The sequence below is a fragment of the Apis cerana genome, linkage group LG9 (assembly GCF_029169275.1).
Source record: "Apis cerana isolate GH-2021 linkage group LG9, AcerK_1.0, whole genome shotgun sequence".
NCBI lineage: Eukaryota > Metazoa > Arthropoda > Insecta > Hymenoptera > Apidae > Apis > Apis cerana.
Window position 1 is genome coordinate 15,666 of NC_083860.1, and position 21,782 is coordinate 37,447.

Sequence of the window (21,782 nt, forward strand, 5' to 3'; positions counted from 1 at the left end):
TTTGTTCGATGTCGTATCTCTGTTTCCTTTCGAATCGGAATTCGCCGTTTTTAGCGTTTTTAGCGTCGAAAAGCTAGAATTTTGATCAAAATCGAATTTTCGTGGCAGAATTCAACGTAACTGGCGAGTATCGGTTTGAAAACGTCACTCTCGACGATATCAAAGCAGAATTCGCCGAAACTGCGATTTTCGTGCCGAAATGGTTACATAACTTATCGAAATCAATTTTTCGTTCCAGAATTTGACGGTAACGGGGCGAGTTTGTGTCGGAGATCGTTATCCGTCGTCTCTCTCTGAACGTTTTCGCCGTTGCGGAATTCGCCGTAGGAGCGTTTCTCGTGACGAAAAGCAACATTTTTCGTCCAAATTGATTTTTCATGGAAGAATTTAATCATTAACAATGCGAATTTGTTGCGTTGGATTAACTAACGTCTCTCTGATCATTTTCGATCCCCAATTCGCCGTAACAGCGATTTTCTTGCCGAAAAGTTACAGTTTTAATCAAAATCAATTTTTCATGGCAGAATTTCACATGATATGGCGAGTTTTTGTTCGATGTCGTATCTCTGTTTCCTTTCGAATCGGAATTCGCCGTTTTTAGCGTTTTTAGCGTCGAAAAGCTAGAATTTTGATCAAAATCGAATTTTCGTGGCAGAATTCAACGTAACTGGCGAGTATCGGTTTGAAAACGTCACTCTCGACGATATCAAAGCAGAATTCGCCGAAACTGCGATTTTCGTGCCGAAATGCTTACATAACTTATCGAAATCAATTTTTCGTTCCAGAATTTGACGGTAACGGGGCGAGTTTGTGTCGGAGATCGTTATCCGTCGTCTCTCTCTGAACGTTTTCGCCGTTGCGGAATTCGCCGTAGGAGCGTTTCTCGTGACGAAAAGCAACATTTTTCGTCCAAATTGATTTTTCATGGAAGAATTTAATCATTAACAATGCGAATTTGTTGCGTTGGATTAACTAACGTCTCTCTGATCATTTTCGATCCCCAATTCGCCGTAACAGCGATTTTCTTGCCGAAAAGTTACAGTTTTAATCAAAATCAATTTTTCATGGCAGAATTTCACATGATATGGCGAGTTTTTGTTCGATGTCGTATCTCTGTTTCCTTTCGAATCGGAATTCGCCGTTTTTAGCGTTTTTAGCGTCGAAAAGCTAGAATTTTGATCAAAATCGAATTTTCGTGGCAGAATTCAACGTAACTGGCGAGTATCGGTTTGAAAACGTCACTCTCGACGATATCAAAGCAGAATTCGCCGAAACTGCGATTTTCGTGCCGAAATGCTTACATAACTTATCGAAATCAATTTTTCGTTCCAGAATTTGACGGTAACGGGGCGAGTTTGTGTCGGAGATCGTTATCCGTCGTCTCTCTCTGAACGTTTTCGCCGTTGCGGAATTCGCCGTAGGAGCGTTTCTCGTGACGAAAAGCAACATTTTCGTCCAAATTGATTTTCATGGAAGAATTTAATCATTAACAATGCGAATTTGTTGCGTTGGATTAACTAACGTCTCTCTGATCATTTTCGATCCCCAATTCGCCGTAACAGCGATTTTCTTGCCGAAAAGTTACAGTTTTAATCAAAATCAATTTTTCATGGCAGAATTTCACATGATATGGCGAGTTTTTGTTCGATGTCGTATCTCTGTTTCCTTTCGAATCGGAATTCGCCGTTTTTAGCGTTTTTAGCGTCGAAAAGCTAGAATTTTGATCAAAATCGAATTTTCGTGGCAGAATTCAACGTAACTGGCGAGTATCGGTTTGAAAACGTCACTCTCGACGATATCAAAGCAGAATTCGCCGAAACTGCGATTTTCGTGCCGAAATGCTTACATAACTTATCGAAATCAATTTTTCGTTCCAGAATTTGACGGTAACGGGGCGAGTTTGTGTCGGAGATCGTTATCCGTCGTCTCTCTCTGAACGTTTTCGCCGTTGCGGAATTCGCCGTAGGAGCGTTTCTCGTGACGAAAAGCAACATTTTTCGTCCAAATTGATTTTTCATGGAAGAATTTAATCATTAACAATGCGAATTTGTTGCGTTGGATTAACTAACGTCTCTCTGATCATTTTCGATCCCCAATTCGCCGTAACAGCGATTTTCTTGCCGAAAAGTTACAGTTTTAATCAAAATCAATTTTTCATGGCAGAATTTCACATGATATGGCGAGTTTTTGTTCGATGTCGTATCTCTGTTTCCTTTCGAATCGGAATTCGCCGTTTTTAGCGTTTTTAGCGTCGAAAAGCTAGAATTTTGATCAAAATCGAATTTTCGTGGCAGAATTCAACGTAACTGGCGAGTATCGGTTTGAAAACGTCACTCTCGACGATATCAAAGCAGAATTCGCCGAAACTGCGATTTTCGTGCCGAAATGCTTACATAACTTATCGAAATCAATTTTTCGTTCCAGAATTTGACGGTAACGGGGCGAGTTTGTGTCGGAGATCGTTATCCGTCGTCTCTCTCTGAACGTTTTCGCCGTTGCGGAATTCGCCGTAGGAGCGTTTCTCGTGACGAAAAGCAACATTTTTCGTCCAAATTGATTTTTCATGGAAGAATTTAATCATTAACAATGCGAATTTGTTGCGTTGGATTAACTAACGTCTCTCTGATCATTTTCGATCCCCAATTCGCCGTAACAGCGATTTTCTTGCCGAAAAGTTACAGTTTTAATCAAAATCAATTTTTCATGGCAGAATTTCACATGATATGGCGAGTTTTTGTTCGATGTCGTATCTCTGTTTCCTTTCGAATCGGAATTCGCCGTTTTTAGCGTTTTTAGCGTCGAAAAGCTAGAATTTTGATCAAAATCGAATTTTCGTGGCAGAATTCAACGTAACTGGCGAGTATCGGTTTGAAAACGTCACTCTCGACGATATCAAAGCAGAATTCGCCGAAACTGCGATTTTCGTGCCGAAATGCTTACATAACTTATCGAAATCAATTTTTCGTTCCAGAATTTGACGGTAACGGGGCGAGTTTGTGTCGGAGATCGTTATCCGTCGTCTCTCTCTGAACGTTTTCGCCGTTGCGGAATTCGCCGTAGGAGCGTTTCTCGTGACGAAAAGCAACATTTTTCGTCCAAATTGATTTTTCATGGAAGAATTTAATCATTAACAATGCGAATTTGTTGCGTTGGATTAACTAACGTCTCTCTGATCATTTTCGATCCCCAATTCGCCGTAACAGCGATTTTCTTGCCGAAAAGTTACAGTTTTAATCAAAATCAATTTTTCATGGCAGAATTTCACATGATATGGCGAGTTTTTGTTCGATGTCGTATCTCTGTTTCCTTTCGAATCGGAATTCGCCGTTTTTAGCGTTTTTAGCGTCGAAAAGCTAGAATTTTGATCAAAATCGAATTTTCGTGGCAGAATTCAACGTAACTGGCGAGTATCGGTTTGAAAACGTCACTCTCGACGATATCAAAGCAGAATTCGCCGAAACTGCGATTTTCGTGCCGAAATGCTTACATAACTTATCGAAATCAATTTTTCGTTCCAGAATTTGACGGTAACGGGGCGAGTTTGTGTCGGAGATCGTTATCCGTCGTCTCTCTCTGAACGTTTTCGCCGTTGCGGAATTCGCCGTAGGAGCGTTTCTCGTGACGAAAAGCAACATTTTTCGTCCAAATTGATTTTTCATGGAAGAATTTAATCATTAACAATGCGAATTTGTTGCGTTGGATTAACTAACGTCTCTCTGATCATTTTCGATCCCCAATTCGCCGTAACAGCGATTTTCTTGCCGAAAAGTTACAGTTTTAATCAAAATCAATTTTTCATGGCAGAATTTCACATGATATGGCGAGTTTTTGTTCGATGTCGTATCTCTGTTTCCTTTCGAATCGGAATTCGCCGTTTTTAGCGTTTTTAGCGTCGAAAAGCTAGAATTTTGATCAAAATCGAATTTTCGTGGCAGAATTCAACGTAACTGGCGAGTATCGGTTTGAAAACGTCACTCTCGACGATATCAAAGCAGAATTCGCCGAAACTGCGATTTTCGTGCCGAAATGCTTACATAACTTATCGAAATCAATTTTTCGTTCCAGAATTTGACGGTAACGGGGCGAGTTTGTGTCGGAGATCGTTATCCGTCGTCTCTCTGAACGTTTTCGCCGTTGCGGAATTCGCCGTAGGAGCGTTTCTCGTGACGAAAAGCAACATTTTTCGTCCAAATTGATTTTTCATGGAAGAATTTAATCATTAACAATGCGAATTTGTTGCGTTGGATTAACTAACGTCTCTCTGATCATTTTCGATCCCCAATTCGCCGTAACAGCGATTTTCTTGCCGAAAAGTTACAGTTTTAATCAAAATCAATTTTTCATGGCAGAATTTCACATGATATGGCGAGTTTTTGTTCGATGTCGTATCTCTGTTTCCTTTCGAATCGGAATTCGCCGTTTTTAGCGTTTTTAGCGTCGAAAAGCTAGAATTTTGATCAAAATCGAATTTTCGTGGCAGAATTCAACGTAACTGGCGAGTATCGGTTTGAAAACGTCACTCGACGATATCAAAGCAGAATTCGCCGAAACTGCGATTTTCGTGCCGAAATGCTTACATAACTTATCGAAATCAATTTTTCGTTCCAGAATTTGACGGTAACGGGGCGAGTTTGTGTCGGAGATCGTTATCCGTCGTCTCTCTCTGAACGTTTTCGCCGTTGCGGAATTCGCCGTAGGAGCGTTTCTCGTGACGAAAAGCAACATTTTCGTCCAAATTGATTTTTCATGGAAGAATTTAATCATTAACAATGCGAATTTGTTGCGTTGGATTAACTAACGTCTCTCTGATCATTTTCGATCCCCAATTCGCCGTAACAGCGATTTTCTTGCCGAAAAGTTACAGTTTTAATCAAAATCAATTTTTCATGGCAGAATTTCACATGATATGGCGAGTTTTTGTTCGATGTCGTATCTCTGTTTCCTTTCGAATCGGAATTCGCCGTTTTTAGCGTTTTTAGCGTCGAAAAGCTAGAATTTTGATCAAAATCGAATTTTCGTGGCAGAATTCAACGTAACTGGCGAGTATCGGTTTGAAAACGTCACTCTCGACGATATCAAAGCAGAATTCGCCGAAACTGCGATTTTCGTGCCGAAATGCTTACATAACTTATCGAAATCAATTTTCGTTCCAGAATTTGACGGTAACGGGGCGAGTTTGTGTCGGAGATCGTTATCCGTCGTCTCTCTCTGAACGTTTTCGCCGTTGCGGAATTCGCCGTAGGAGCGTTTCTCGTGACGAAAAGCAACATTTTTCGTCCAAATTGATTTTTCATGGAAGAATTTAATCATTAACAATGCGAATTTGTTGCGTTGGATTAACTAACGTCTCTCTGATCATTTTCGATCCCCAATTCGCCGTAACAGCGATTTTCTTGCCGAAAAGTTACAGTTTTAATCAAAATCAATTTTTCATGGCAGAATTTCACATGATATGGCGAGTTTTTGTTCGATGTCGTATCTCTGTTTCCTTTCGAATCGGAATTCGCCGTTTTTAGCGTTTTTAGCGTCGAAAAGCTAGAATTTTGATCAAAATCGAATTTTCGTGGCAGAATTCAACGTAACTGGCGAGTATCGGTTTGAAAACGTCACTCTCGACGATATCAAAGCAGAATTCGCCGAAACTGCGATTTTCGTGCCGAAATGCTTACATAACTTATCGAAATCAATTTTTCGTTCCAGAATTTGACGGTAACGGGGCGAGTTTGTGTCGGAGATCGTTATCCGTCGTCTCTCTCTGAACGTTTTCGCCGTTGCGGAATTCGCCGTAGGAGCGTTTCTCGTGACGAAAAGCAACATTTTCGTCCAAATTGATTTTTCATGGAAGAATTTAATCATTAACAATGCGAATTTGTTGCGTTGGATTAACTAACGTCTCTCTGATCATTTTCGATCCCCAATTCGCCGTAACAGCGATTTTCTTGCCGAAAAGTTACAGTTTTAATCAAAATCAATTTTTCATGGCAGAATTTCACATGATATGGCGAGTTTTTGTTCGATGTCGTATCTCTGTTTCCTTTCGAATCGGAATTCGCCGTTTTTAGCGTTTTTAGCGTCGAAAAGCTAGAATTTTGATCAAAATCGAATTTTCGTGGCAGAATTCAACGTAACTGGCGAGTATCGGTTTGAAAACGTCACTCTCGACGATATCAAAGCAGAATTCGCCGAAACTGCGATTTTCGTGCCGAAATGCTTACATAACTTATCGAAATCAATTTTTCGTTCCAGAATTTGACGGTAACGGGGCGAGTTTGTGTCGGAGATCGTTATCCGTCGTCTCTCTCTGAACGTTTTCGCCGTTGCGGAATTCGCCGTAGGAGCGTTTCTCGTGACGAAAAGCAACATTTTTCGTCCAAATTGATTTTTCATGGAAGAATTTAATCATTAACAATGCGAATTTGTTGCGTTGGATTAACTAACGTCTCTCTGATCATTTTCGATCCCCAATTCGCCGTAACAGCGATTTTCTTGCCGAAAAGTTACAGTTTTAATCAAAATCAATTTTTCATGGCAGAATTTCACATGATATGGCGAGTTTTTGTTCGATGTCGTATCTCTGTTTCCTTTCGAATCGGAATTCGCCGTTTTTAGCGTTTTTAGCGTCGAAAAGCTAGAATTTTGATCAAAATCGAATTTTCGTGGCAGAATTCAACGTAACTGGCGAGTATCGGTTTGAAAACGTCACTCGACGATATCAAAGCAGAATTCGCCGAAACTGCGATTTTCGTGCCGAAATGCTTACATAACTTATCGAAATCAATTTTTCGTTCCAGAATTTGACGGTAACGGGGCGAGTTTGTGTCGGAGATCGTTATCCGTCGTCTCTCTCTGAACGTTTTCGCCGTTGCGGAATTCGCCGTAGGAGCGTTTCTCGTGACGAAAAGCAACATTTTTCGTCCAAATTGATTTTTCATGGAAGAATTTAATCATTAACAATGCGAATTTGTTGCGTTGGATTAACTAACGTCTCTCTGATCATTTTCGATCCCCAATTCGCCGTAACAGCGATTTTCTTGCCGAAAAGTTACAGTTTTAATCAAAATCAATTTTTCATGGCAGAATTTCACATGATATGGCGAGTTTTTGTTCGATGTCGTATCTCTGTTTCCTTTCGAATCGGAATTCGCCGTTTTTAGCGTTTTTAGCGTCGAAAAGCTAGAATTTTGATCAAAATCGAATTTTCGTGGCAGAATTCAACGTAACTGGCGAGTATCGGTTTGAAAACGTCACTCTCGACGATATCAAAGCAGAATTCGCCGAAACTGCGATTTTCGTGCCGAAATGCTTACATAACTTATCGAAATCAATTTTTCGTTCCAGAATTTGACGGTAACGGGGCGAGTTTGTGTCGGAGATCGTTATCCGTCGTCTCTCTCTGAACGTTTTCGCCGTTGCGGAATTCGCCGTAGGAGCGTTTCTCGTGACGAAAAGCAACATTTTTCGTCCAAATTGATTTTTCATGGAAGAATTTAATCATTAACAATGCGAATTTGTTGCGTTGGATTAACTAACGTCTCTCTGATCATTTTCGATCCCCAATTCGCCGTAACAGCGATTTTCTTGCCGAAAAGTTACAGTTTTAATCAAAATCAATTTTTCATGGCAGAATTTCACATGATATGGCGAGTTTTTGTTCGATGTCGTATCTCTGTTTCCTTTCGAATCGGAATTCGCCGTTTTTAGCGTTTTTAGCGTCGAAAAGCTAGAATTTTGATCAAAATCGAATTTTCGTGGCAGAATTCAACGTAACTGGCGAGTATCGGTTTGAAAACGTCACTCTCGACGATATCAAAGCAGAATTCGCCGAAACTGCGATTTTCGTGCCGAAATGGTTACATAACTTATCGAAATCAATTTTTCGTTCCAGAATTTGACGGTAACGGGGCGAGTTTGTGTCGGAGATCGTTATCCGTCGTCTCTCTCTGAACGTTTTCGCCGTTGCGGAATTCGCCGTAGGAGCGTTTCTCGTGACGAAAAGCAACATTTTTCGTCCAAATTGATTTTTCATGGAAGAATTTAATCATTAACAATGCGAATTTGTTGCGTTGGATTAACTAACGTCTCTCTGATCATTTTCGATCCCCAATTCGCCGTAACAGCGATTTTCTTGCCGAAAAGTTACAGTTTTAATCAAAATCAATTTTTCATGGCAGAATTTCACATGATATGGCGAGTTTTTGTTCGATGTCGTATCTCTGTTTCCTTTCGAATCGGAATTCGCCGTTTTTAGCGTTTTTAGCGTCGAAAAGCTAGAATTTTGATCAAAATCGAATTTTCGTGGCAGAATTCAACGTAACTGGCGAGTATCGGTTTGAAAACGTCACTCGACGATATCAAAGCAGAATTCGCCGAAACTGCGATTTTCGTGCCGAAATGCTTACATAACTTATCGAAATCAATTTTTCGTTCCAGAATTTGACGGTAACGGGGCGAGTTTGTGTCGGAGATCGTTATCCGTCGTCTCTCTCTGAACGTTTTCGCCGTTGCGGAATTCGCCGTAGGAGCGTTTCTCGTGACGAAAAGCAACATTTTTCGTCCAAATTGATTTTTCATGGAAGAATTTAATCATTAACAATGCGAATTTGTTGCGTTGGATTAACTAACGTCTCTCTGATCATTTTCGATCCCCAATTCGCCGTAACAGCGATTTTCTTGCCGAAAAGTTACAGTTTTAATCAAAATCAATTTTTCATGGCAGAATTTCACATGATATGGCGAGTTTTTGTTCGATGTCGTATCTCTGTTTCCTTTCGAATCGGAATTCGCCGTTTTTAGCGTTTTTAGCGTCGAAAAGCTAGAATTTTGATCAAAATCGAATTTTCGTGGCAGAATTCAACGTAACTGGCGAGTATCGGTTTGAAAACGTCACTCTCGACGATATCAAAGCAGAATTCGCCGAAACTGCGATTTTCGTGCCGAAATGCTTACATAACTTATCGAAATCAATTTTTCGTTCCAGAATTTGACGGTAACGGGGCGAGTTTGTGTCGGAGATCGTTATCCGTCGTCTCTCTCTGAACGTTTTCGCCGTTGCGGAATTCGCCGTAGGAGCGTTTCTCGTGACGAAAAGCAACATTTTTCGTCCAAATTGATTTTTCATGGAAGAATTTAATCATTAACAATGCGAATTTGTTGCGTTGGATTAACTAACGTCTCTCTGATCATTTTCGATCCCCAATTCGCCGTAACAGCGATTTTCTTGCCGAAAAGTTACAGTTTTAATCAAAATCAATTTTTCATGGCAGAATTTCACATGATATGGCGAGTTTTTGTTCGATGTCGTATCTCTGTTTCCTTTCGAATCGGAATTCGCCGTTTTTAGCGTTTTTAGCGTCGAAAAGCTAGAATTTTGATCAAAATCGAATTTTCGTGGCAGAATTCAACGTAACTGGCGAGTATCGGTTTGAAAACGTCACTCTCGACGATATCAAAGCAGAATTCGCCGAAACTGCGATTTTCGTGCCGAAATGGTTACATAACTTATCGAAATCAATTTTTCGTTCCAGAATTTGACGGTAACGGGGCGAGTTTGTGTCGGAGATCGTTATCCGTCGTCTCTCTCTGAACGTTTTCGCCGTTGCGGAATTCGCCGTAGGAGCGTTTCTCGTGACGAAAAGCAACATTTTCGTCCAAATTGATTTTTCATGGAAGAATTTAATCATTAACAATGCGAATTTGTTGCGTTGGATTAACTAACGTCTCTCTGATCATTTTCGATCCCCAATTCGCCGTAACAGCGATTTTCTTGCCGAAAAGTTACAGTTTTAATCAAAATCAATTTTTCATGGCAGAATTTCACATGATATGGCGAGTTTTTGTTCGATGTCGTATCTCTGTTTCCTTTCGAATCGGAATTCGCCGTTTTTAGCGTTTTTAGCGTCGAAAAGCTAGAATTTTGATCAAAATCGAATTTTCGTGGCAGAATTCAACGTAACTGGCGAGTATCGGTTTGAAAACGTCACTCTCGACGATATCAAAGCAGAATTCGCCGAAACTGCGATTTTCGTGCCGAAATGCTTACATAACTTATCGAAATCAATTTTTCGTTCCAGAATTTGACGGTAACGGGGCGAGTTTGTGTCGGAGATCGTTATCCGTCGTCTCTCTCTGAACGTTTTCGCCGTTGCGGAATTCGCCGTAGGAGCGTTTCTCGTGACGAAAAGCAACATTTTTCGTCCAAATTGATTTTTCATGGAAGAATTTAATCATTAACAATGCGAATTTGTTGCGTTGGATTAACTAACGTCTCTCTGATCATTTTCGATCCCCAATTCGCCGTAACAGCGATTTTCTTGCCGAAAAGTTACAGTTTTAATCAAAATCAATTTTTCATGGCAGAATTTCACATGATATGGCGAGTTTTTGTTCGATGTCGTATCTCTGTTTCCTTTCGAATCGGAATTCGCCGTTTTTAGCGTTTTTAGCGTCGAAAAGCTAGAATTTTGATCAAAATCGAATTTTCGTGGCAGAATTCAACGTAACTGGCGAGTATCGGTTTGAAAACGTCACTCTCGACGATATCAAAGCAGAATTCGCCGAAACTGCGATTTTCGTGCCGAAATGCTTACATAACTTATCGAAATCAATTTTTCGTTCCAGAATTTGACGGTAACGGGGCGAGTTTGTGTCGGAGATCGTTATCCGTCGTCTCTCTCTGAACGTTTTCGCCGTTGCGGAATTCGCCGTAGGAGCGTTTCTCGTGACGAAAAGCAACATTTTTCGTCCAAATTGATTTTTCATGGAAGAATTTAATCATTAACAATGCGAATTTGTTGCGTTGGATTAACTAACGTCTCTCTGATCATTTTCGATCCCCAATTCGCCGTAACAGCGATTTTCTTGCCGAAAAGTTACAGTTTTAATCAAAATCAATTTTTCATGGCAGAATTTCACATGATATGGCGAGTTTTTGTTCGATGTCGTATCTCTGTTTCCTTTCGAATCGGAATTCGCCGTTTTTAGCGTTTTTAGCGTCGAAAAGCTAGAATTTTGATCAAAATCGAATTTTCGTGGCAGAATTCAACGTAACTGGCGAGTATCGGTTTGAAAACGTCACTCGACGATATCAAAGCAGAATTCGCCGAAACTGCGATTTTCGTGCCGAAATGCTTACATAACTTATCGAAATCAATTTTTCGTTCCAGAATTTGACGGTAACGGGGCGAGTTTGTGTCGGAGATCGTTATCCGTCGTCTCTCTCTGAACGTTTTCGCCGTTGCGGAATTCGCCGTAGGAGCGTTTCTCGTGACGAAAAGCAACATTTTCGTCCAAATTGATTTTCATGGAAGAATTTAATCATTAACAATGCGAATTTGTTGCGTTGGATTAACTAACGTCTCTCTGATCATTTTCGATCCCCAATTCGCCGTAACAGCGATTTTCTTGCCGAAAAGTTACAGTTTTAATCAAAATCAATTTTTCATGGCAGAATTTCACATGATATGGCGAGTTTTTGTTCGATGTCGTATCTCTGTTTCCTTTCGAATCGGAATTCGCCGTTTTTAGCGTCGAAAAGCTAGAATTTTGATCAAAATCGAATTTTCGTGGCAGAATTCAACGTAACTGGCGAGTATCGGTTTGAAAACGTCACTCTCGACGATATCAAAGCAGAATTCGCCGAAACTGCGATTTTCGTGCCGAAATGGTTACATAACTTATCGAAATCAATTTTTCGTTCCAGAATTTGACGGTAACGGGGCGAGTTTGTGTCGGAGATCGTTATCCGTCGTCTCTCTCTGAACGTTTTCGCCGTTGCGGAATTCGCCGTAGGAGCGTTTCTCGTGACGAAAAGCAACATTTTTCGTCCAAATTGATTTTTCATGGAAGAATTTAATCATTAACAATGCGAATTTGTTGCGTTGGATTAACTAACGTCTCTCTGATCATTTTCGATCCCCAATTCGCCGTAACAGCGATTTTCTTGCCGAAAAGTTACAGTTTTAATCAAAATCAATTTTTCATGGCAGAATTTCACATGATATGGCGAGTTTTTGTTCGATGTCGTATCTCTGTTTCCTTTCGAATCGGAATTCGCCGTTTTTAGCGTTTTTAGCGTCGAAAAGCTAGAATTTTGATCAAAATCGAATTTTCGTGGCAGAATTCAACGTAACTGGCGAGTATCGGTTTGAAAACGTCACTCTCGACGATATCAAAGCAGAATTCGCCGAAACTGCGATTTTCGTGCCGAAATGGTTACATAACTTATCGAAATCAATTTTTCGTTCCAGAATTTGACGGTAACGGGGCGAGTTTGTGTCGGAGATCGTTATCCGTCGTCTCTCTCTGAACGTTTTCGCCGTTGCGGAATTCGCCGTAGGAGCGTTTCTCGTGACGAAAAGCAACATTTTTCGTCCAAATTGATTTTTCATGGAAGAATTTAATCATTAACAATGCGAATTTGTTGCGTTGGATTAACTAACGTCTCTCTGATCATTTTCGATCCCCAATTCGCCGTAACAGCGATTTTCTTGCCGAAAAGTTACAGTTTTAATCAAAATCAATTTTTCATGGCAGAATTTCACATGATATGGCGAGTTTTTGTTCGATGTCGTATCTCTGTTTCCTTTCGAATCGGAATTCGCCGTTTTTAGCGTTTTTAGCGTCGAAAAGCTAGAATTTTGATCAAAATCGAATTTTCGTGGCAGAATTCAACGTAACTGGCGAGTATCGGTTTGAAAACGTCACTCTCGACGATATCAAAGCAGAATTCGCCGAAACTGCGATTTTCGTGCCGAAATGCTTACATAACTTATCGAAATCAATTTTTCGTTCCAGAATTTGACGGTAACGGGGCGAGTTTGTGTCGGAGATCGTTATCCGTCGTCTCTCTGAACGTTTTCGCCGTTGCGGAATTCGCCGTAGGAGCGTTTCTCGTGACGAAAAGCAACATTTTTCGTCCAAATTGATTTTTCATGGAAGAATTTAATCATTAACAATGCGAATTTGTTGCGTTGGATTAACTAACGTCTCTCTGATCATTTTCGATCCCCAATTCGCCGTAACAGCGATTTTCTTGCCGAAAAGTTACAGTTTTAATCAAAATCAATTTTTCATGGCAGAATTTCACATGATATGGCGAGTTTTTGTTCGATGTCGTATCTCTGTTTCCTTTCGAATCGGAATTCGCCGTTTTTAGCGTTTTTAGCGTCGAAAAGCTAGAATTTTGATCAAAATCGAATTTTCGTGGCAGAATTCAACGTAACTGGCGAGTATCGGTTTGAAAACGTCACTCTCGACGATATCAAAGCAGAATTCGCCGAAACTGCGATTTTCGTGCCGAAATGGTTACATAACTTATCGAAATCAATTTTTCGTTCCAGAATTTGACGGTAACGGGGCGAGTTTGTGTCGGAGATCGTTATCCGTCGTCTCTCTCTGAACGTTTTCGCCGTTGCGGAATTCGCCGTAGGAGCGTTTCTCGTGACGAAAAGCAACATTTTCGTCCAAATTGATTTTTCATGGAAGAATTTAATCATTAACAATGCGAATTTGTTGCGTTGGATTAACTAACGTCTCTCTGATCATTTTCGATCCCCAATTCGCCGTAACAGCGATTTTCTTGCCGAAAAGTTACAGTTTTAATCAAAATCAATTTTTCATGGCAGAATTTCACATGATATGGCGAGTTTTTGTTCGATGTCGTATCTCTGTTTCCTTTCGAATCGGAATTCGCCGTTTTTAGCGTTTTTAGCGTCGAAAAGCTAGAATTTTGATCAAAATCGAATTTTCGTGGCAGAATTCAACGTAACTGGCGAGTATCGGTTTGAAAACGTCACTCTCGACGATATCAAAGCAGAATTCGCCGAAACTGCGATTTTCGTGCCGAAATGCTTACATAACTTATCGAAATCAATTTTTCGTTCCAGAATTTGACGGTAACGGGGCGAGTTTGTGTCGGAGATCGTTATCCGTCGTCTCTCTGAACGTTTTCGCCGTTGCGGAATTCGCCGTAGGAGCGTTTCTCGTGACGAAAAGCAACATTTTTCGTCCAAATTGATTTTTCATGGAAGAATTTAATCATTAACAATGCGAATTTGTTGCGTTGGATTAACTAACGTCTCTCTGATCATTTTCGATCCCCAATTCGCCGTAACAGCGATTTTCTTGCCGAAAAGTTACAGTTTTAATCAAAATCAATTTTTCATGGCAGAATTTCACATGATATGGCGAGTTTTTGTTCGATGTCGTATCTCTGTTTCCTTTCGAATCGGAATTCGCCGTTTTTAGCGTTTTTAGCGTCGAAAAGCTAGAATTTTGATCAAAATCGAATTTTCGTGGCAGAATTCAACGTAACTGGCGAGTATCGGTTTGAAAACGTCACTCTCGACGATATCAAAGCAGAATTCGCCGAAACTGCGATTTTCGTGCCGAAATGGTTACATAACTTATCGAAATCAATTTTTCGTTCCAGAATTTGACGGTAACGGGGCGAGTTTGTGTCGGAGATCGTTATCCGTCGTCTCTCTCTGAACGTTTTCGCCGTTGCGGAATTCGCCGTAGGAGCGTTTCTCGTGACGAAAAGCAACATTTTTCGTCCAAATTGATTTTTCATGGAAGAATTTAATCATTAACAATGCGAATTTGTTGCGTTGGATTAACTAACGTCTCTCTGATCATTTTCGATCCCCAATTCGCCGTAACAGCGATTTTCTTGCCGAAAAGTTACAGTTTTAATCAAAATCAATTTTTCATGGCAGAATTTCACATGATATGGCGAGTTTTTGTTCGATGTCGTATCTCTGTTTCCTTTCGAATCGGAATTCGCCGTTTTTAGCGTTTTTAGCGTCGAAAAGCTAGAATTTTGATCAAAATCGAATTTTCGTGGCAGAATTCAACGTAACTGGCGAGTATCGGTTTGAAAACGTCACTCTCGACGATATCAAAGCAGAATTCGCCGAAACTGCGATTTTCGTGCCGAAATGCTTACATAACTTATCGAAATCAATTTTTCGTTCCAGAATTTGACGGTAACGGGGCGAGTTTGTGTCGGAGATCGTTATCCGTCGTCTCTCTCTGAACGTTTTCGCCGTTGCGGAATTCGCCGTAGGAGCGTTTCTCGTGACGAAAAGCAACATTTTTCGTCCAAATTGATTTTTCATGGAAGAATTTAATCATTAACAATGCGAATTTGTTGCGTTGGATTAACTAACGTCTCTCTGATCATTTTCGATCCCCAATTCGCCGTAACAGCGATTTTCTTGCCGAAAAGTTACAGTTTTAATCAAAATCAATTTTTCATGGCAGAATTTCACATGATATGGCGAGTTTTTGTTCGATGTCGTATCTCTGTTTCCTTTCGAATCGGAATTCGCCGTTTTTAGCGTTTTTAGCGTCGAAAAGCTAGAATTTTGATCAAAATCGAATTTTCGTGGCAGAATTCAACGTAACTGGCGAGTATCGGTTTGAAAACGTCACTCTCGACGATATCAAAGCAGAATTCGCCGAAACTGCGATTTTCGTGCCGAAATGGTTACATAACTTATCGAAATCAATTTTTCGTTCCAGAATTTGACGGTAACGGGGCGAGTTTGTGTCGGAGATCGTTATCCGTCGTCTCTCTCTGAACGTTTTCGCCGTTGCGGAATTCGCCGTAGGAGCGTTTCTCGTGACGAAAAGCAACATTTTTCGTCCAAATTGATTTTTCATGGAAGAATTTAATCATTAACAATGCGAATTTGTTGCGTTGGATTAACTAACGTCTCTCTGATCATTTTCGATCCCCAATTCGCCGTAACAGCGATTTTCTTGCCGAAAAGTTACAGTTTTAATCAAAATCAATTTTTCATGGCAGAATTTCACATGATATGGCGAGTTTTTGTTCGATGTCGTATCTCTGTTTCCTTTCGAATCGGAATTCGCCGTTTTTAGCGTTTTTAGCGTCGAAAAGCTAGAATTTTGATCAAAATCGAATTTTCGTGGCAGAATTCAACGTAACTGGCGAGTATCGGTTTGAAAACGTCACTCTCGACGATATCAAAGCAGAATTCGCCGAAACTGCGATTTTCGTGCCGAAATGCTTACATAACTTATCGAAATCAATTTTTCGTTCCAGAATTTGACGGTAACGGGGCGAGTTTGTGTCGGAGATCGTTATCCGTCGTCTCTCTCTGAACGTTTTCGCCGTTGCGGAATTCGCCGTAGGAGCGTTTCTCGTGACGAAAAGCAACATTTTCGTCCAAATTGATTTTTCATGGAAGAATTTAATCATTAACAATGCGAATTTGTTGCGTTGGATTAACTAACGTCTCTCTGATCATTTTCGATCCCCAATTCGCCGTAACAGCGATTTTCTTGCCGAAAAGTTACAGTTTTAATCAAAATCAATTTTTCATGGCAGAATTTCACATGATATGGCGAGTTTTTGTTCGATGTCGTATCTCTGTTTCCTTTCGAATCGGAATTCGCCGTTTTTAGCGTTTTTAGCGTCGAAAAGCTAGAATTTTGATCAAAATCGAATTTTCGTGGCAGAATTCAACGTAACTGGCGAGTATCGGTTTGAAAACGTCACTCTCGACGATATCAAAGCAGAATTCGCCGAAACTGCGATTTTCGTGCCGAAATGCTTACATAACTTATCGAAATCAATTTTTCGTTCCAGAATTTGACGGTAACGGGGCGAGTTTGTGTCGGAGATCGTTATCCGTCGTCTCTCTCTGAACGTTTTCGCCGTTGCGGAATTCGCCGTAGGAGCGTTTCTCGTGACGAAAAGCAACATTTTTCGTCCAAATTGATTTTTCATGGAAGAATTTAATCATTAACAATGCGAATTTGTTGCGTTGGATTAACTAACGTCTCTCTGATCATTTTCGATCCCCAATTCGCCGTAACAGCGATTTTCTTGCCGAAAAGTTACAGTTTTAATCAAAATCAATTTTTCATGGCAGAATTTCACATGATATGGCGAGTTTTTGTTCGATGTCGTATCTCTGTTTCCTTTCGAATCGGAATTCGCCGTTTTTAGCGTTTTTAGCGTCGAAAAGCTAGAATTTTGATCAAAATCGAATTTTCGTGGCAGAATTCAACGTAACTGGCGAGTATCGGTTTGAAAACGTCACTCTCGACGATATCAAAGCAGAATTCGCCGAAACTGCGATTTTCGTGCCGAAATGCTTACATAACTTATCGAAATCAATTTTTCGTTCCAGAATTTGACGGTAACGGGGCGAGTTTGTGTCGGAGATCGTTATCCGTCGTCTCTCTCTGAACGTTTTCGCCGTTGCGGAATTCGCCGTAGGAGCGTTTCTCGTGACGAAAAGCAACATTTTTCGTCCAAATTGATTTTCATGGAAGAATTTAATCATTAACAATGCGAATTTGTTGCGTTGGATTAACTAACGTCTCTCTGATCATTTTCGATCCCCAATTCGCCGTAACAGCGATTTTCTTGCCGAAAAGTTACAGTTTTAATCAAAATCAATTTTTCATGGCAGAATTTCACATGATATGGCGAGTTTTTGTTCGATGTCGTATCTCTGTTTCCTTTCGAATCGGAATTCGCCGTTTTTAGCGTTTTTAGCGTCGAAAAGCTAGAATTTTGATCAAAATCGAATTTTCGTGGCAGAATTCAACGTAACTGGCGAGTATCGGTTTGAAAACGTCACTCTCGACGATATCAAAGCAGAATTCGCCGAAACTGCGATTTTCGTGCCGAAATGCTTACATAACTTATCGAAATCAATTTTTCGTTCCAGAATTTGACGGTAACGGGGCGAGTTTGTGTCGGAGATCGTTATCCGTCGTCTCTCTCTGAACGTTTTCGCCGTTGCGGAATTCGCCGTAGGAGCGTTTCTCGTGACGAAAAGCAACATTTTTCGTCCAAATTGATTTTTCATGGAAGAATTTAATCATTAACAATGCGAATTTGTTGCGTTGGATTAACTAACGTCTCTCTGATCATTTTCGATCCCCAATTCGCCGTAACAGCGATTTTCTTGCCGAAAAGTTACAGTTTTAATCAAAATCAATTTTTCATGGCAGAATTTCACATGATATGGCGAGTTTTTGTTCGATGTCGTATCTCTGTTTCCTTTCGAATCGGAATTCGCCGTTTTTAGCGTTTTTAGCGTCGAAAAGCTAGAATTTTGATCAAAATCGAATTTTCGTGGCAGAATTCAACGTAACTGGCGAGTATCGGTTTGAAAACGTCACTCTCGACGATATCAAAGCAGAATTCGCCGAAACTGCGATTTTCGTGCCGAAATGCTTACATAACTTATCGAAATCAATTTTTCGTTCCAGAATTTGACGGTAACGGGGCGAGTTTGTGTCGGAGATCGTTATCCGTCGTCTCTCTCTGAACGTTTTCGCCGTTGCGGAATTCGCCGTAGGAGCGTTTCTCGTGACGAAAAGCAACATTTTCGTCCAAATTGATTTTTCATGGAAGAATTTAATCATTAACAATGCGAATTTGTTGCGTTGGATTAACTAACGTCTCTCTGATCATTTTCGATCCCCAATTCGCCGTAACAGCGATTTTCTTGCCGAAAAGTTACAGTTTTAATCAAAATCAATTTTTCATGGCAGAATTTCACATGATATGGCGAGTTTTTGTTCGATGTCGTATCTCTGTTTCCTTTCGAATCGGAATTCGCCGTTTTTAGCGTTTTTAGCGTCGAAAAGCTAGAATTTTGATCAAAATCGAATTTTCGTGGCAGAATTCAACGTAACTGGCGAGTATCGGTTTGAAAACGTCACTCTCGACGATATCAAAGCAGAATTCGCCGAAACTGCGATTTTCGTGCCGAAATGCTTACATAACTTATCGAAATCAATTTTTCGTTCCAGAATTTGACGGTAACGGGGCGAGTTTGTGTCGGAGATCGTTATCCGTCGTCTCTCTCTGAACGTTTTCGCCGTTGCGGAATTCGCCGTAGGAGCGTTTCTCGTGACGAAAAGCAACATTTTTCGTCCAAATTGATTTTTCATGGAAGAATTTAATCATTAACAATGCGAATTTGTTGCGTTGGATTAACTAACGTCTCTCTGATCATTTTCGATCCCCAATTCGCCGTAACAGCGATTTTCTTGCCGAAAAGTTACAGTTTTAATCAAAATCAATTTTTCATGGCAGAATTTCACATGATATGGCGAGTTTTTGTTCGATGTCGTATCTCTGTTTCCTTTCGAATCGGAATTCGCCGTTTTTAGCGTTTTTAGCGTCGAAAAGCTAGAATTTTGATCAAAATCGAATTTTCGTGGCAGAATTCAACGTAACTGGCGAGTATCGGTTTGAAAACGTCACTCTCGACGATATCAAAGCAGAATTCGCCGAAACTGCGATTTTCGTGCCGAAATGCTTACATAACTTATCGAAATCAATTTTTCGTTCCAGAATTTGACGGTAACGGGGCGAGTTTGTGTCGGAGATCGTTATCCGTCGTCTCTCTCTGAACGTTTTCGCCGTTGCGGAATTCGCCGTAGGAGCGTTTCTCGTGACGAAAAGCAACATTTTTCGTCCAAATTGATTTTTCATGGAAGAATTTAATCATTAACAATGCGAATTTGTTGCGTTGGATTAACTAACGTCTCTCTGATCATTTTCGATCCCCAATTCGCCGTAACAGCGATTTTCTTGCCGAAAAGTTACAGTTTTAATCAAAATCAATTTTTCATGGCAGAATTTCACATGATATGGCGAGTTTTTGTTCGATGTCGTATCTCTGTTTCCTTTCGAATCGGAATTCGCCGTTTTTAGCGTTTTTAGCGTCGAAAAGCTAGAATTTTGATCAAAATCGAATTTTCGTGGCAGAATTCAACGTAACTGGCGAGTATCGGTTTGAAAACGTCACTCTCGACGATATCAAAGCAGAATTCGCCGAAACTGCGATTTTCGTGCCGAAATGCTTACATAACTTATCGAAATCAATTTTTCGTTCCAGAATTTGACGGTAACGGGGCGAGTTTGTGTCGGAGATCGTTATCCGTCGTCTCTCTCTGAACGTTTTCGCCGTTGCGGAATTCGCCGTAGGAGCGTTTCTCGTGACGAAAAGCAACATTTTTCGTCCAAATTGATTTTTCATGGAAGAATTTAATCATTAACAATGCGAATTTGTTGCGTTGGATTAACTAACGTCTCTCTGATCATTTTCGATCCCCAATTCGCCGTAACAGCGATTTTCTTGCCGAAAAGTTACAGTTTTAATCAAAATCAATTTTTCATGGCAGAATTTCACATGATATGGCGAGTTTTTGTTCGATGTCGTATCTCTGTTTCCTTTCGAATCGGAATTCGCCGTTTTTAGCGTTTTTAGCGTCGAAAAGCTAGAATTTTGATCAAAATCGAATTTTCGTGGCAGAATTCAACGTAACTGGCGAGTATCGGTTTGAAAACGTCACTCTCGACGATATCAAAGCAGAATTCGCCGAAACTGCGATTTTCGTGCCGAAATGCTTACATAACTTATCGAAATCAATTTTTCGTTCCAGAATTTGACGGTAACGGGGCGAGTTTGTGTCGGAGATCGTTATCCGTCGTCTCTCTCTGAACGTTTTCGCCGTTGCGGAATTCGCCGTAGGAGCGTTTCTCGTGACGAAAAGCAACATTTTTCGTCCAAATTGATTTTTCATGGAAGAATTTAATCATTAACAATGCGAATTTGTTGCGTTGGATTAACTAACGTCTCTCTGATCATTTTCGATCCCCAATTCGCCGTAACAGCGATTTTCTTGCCGAAAAGTTACAGTTTTAATCAAAATCAATTTTTCATGGCAGAATTTCACATGATATGGCGAGTTTTTGTTCGATGTCGTATCTCTGTTTCCTTTCGAATCGGAATTCGCCGTTTTTAGCGTTTTTAGCGTCGAAAAGCTAGAATTTTGATCAAAATCGAATTTTCGTGGCAGAATTCAACGTAACTGGCGAGTATCGGTTTGAAAACGTCACTCTCGACGATATCAAAGCAGAATTCGCCGAAACTGCGATTTTCGTGCCGAAATGCTTACATAACTTATCGAAATCAATTTTTCGTTCCAGAATTTGACGGTAACGGGGCGAGTTTGTGTCGGAGATCGTTATCCGTCGTCTCTCTCTGAACGTTTTCGCCGTTGCGGAATTCGCCGTAGGAGCGTTTCTCGTGACGAAAAGCAACATTTTTCGTCCAAATTGATTTTTCATGGAAGAATTTAATCATTAACAATGCGAATTTGTTGCGTTGGATTAACTAACGTCTCTCTGATCATTTTCGATCCCCAATTCGCCGTAACAGCGATTTTCTTGCCGAAAAGTTACAGTTTTAATCAAAATCAATTTTTCATGGCAGAATTTCACATGATATGGCGAGTTTTTGTTCGATGTCGTATCTCTGTTTCCTTTCGAATCGGAATTCGCCGTTTTTAGCGTTTTTAGCGTCGAAAAGCTAGAATTTTGATCAAAATCGAATTTTCGTGGCAGAATTCAACGTAACTGGCGAGTATCGGTTTGAAAACGTCACTCTCGACGATATCAAAGCAGAATTCGCCGAAACTGCGATTTTCGTGCCGAAATGCTTACATAACTTATCGAAATCAATTTTTCGTTCCAGAATTTGACGGTAACGGGGCGAGTTTGTGTCGGAGATCGTTATCCGTCGTCTCTCTCTGAACGTTTTCGCCGTTGCGGAATTCGCCGTAGGAGCGTTTCTCGTGACGAAAAGCAACATTTTTCGTCCAAATTGATTTTTCATGGAAGAATTTAATCATTAACAATGCGAATTTGTTGCGTTGGATTAACTAACGTCTCTCTGATCATTTTCGATCCCCAATTCGCCGTAACAGCGATTTTCTTGCCG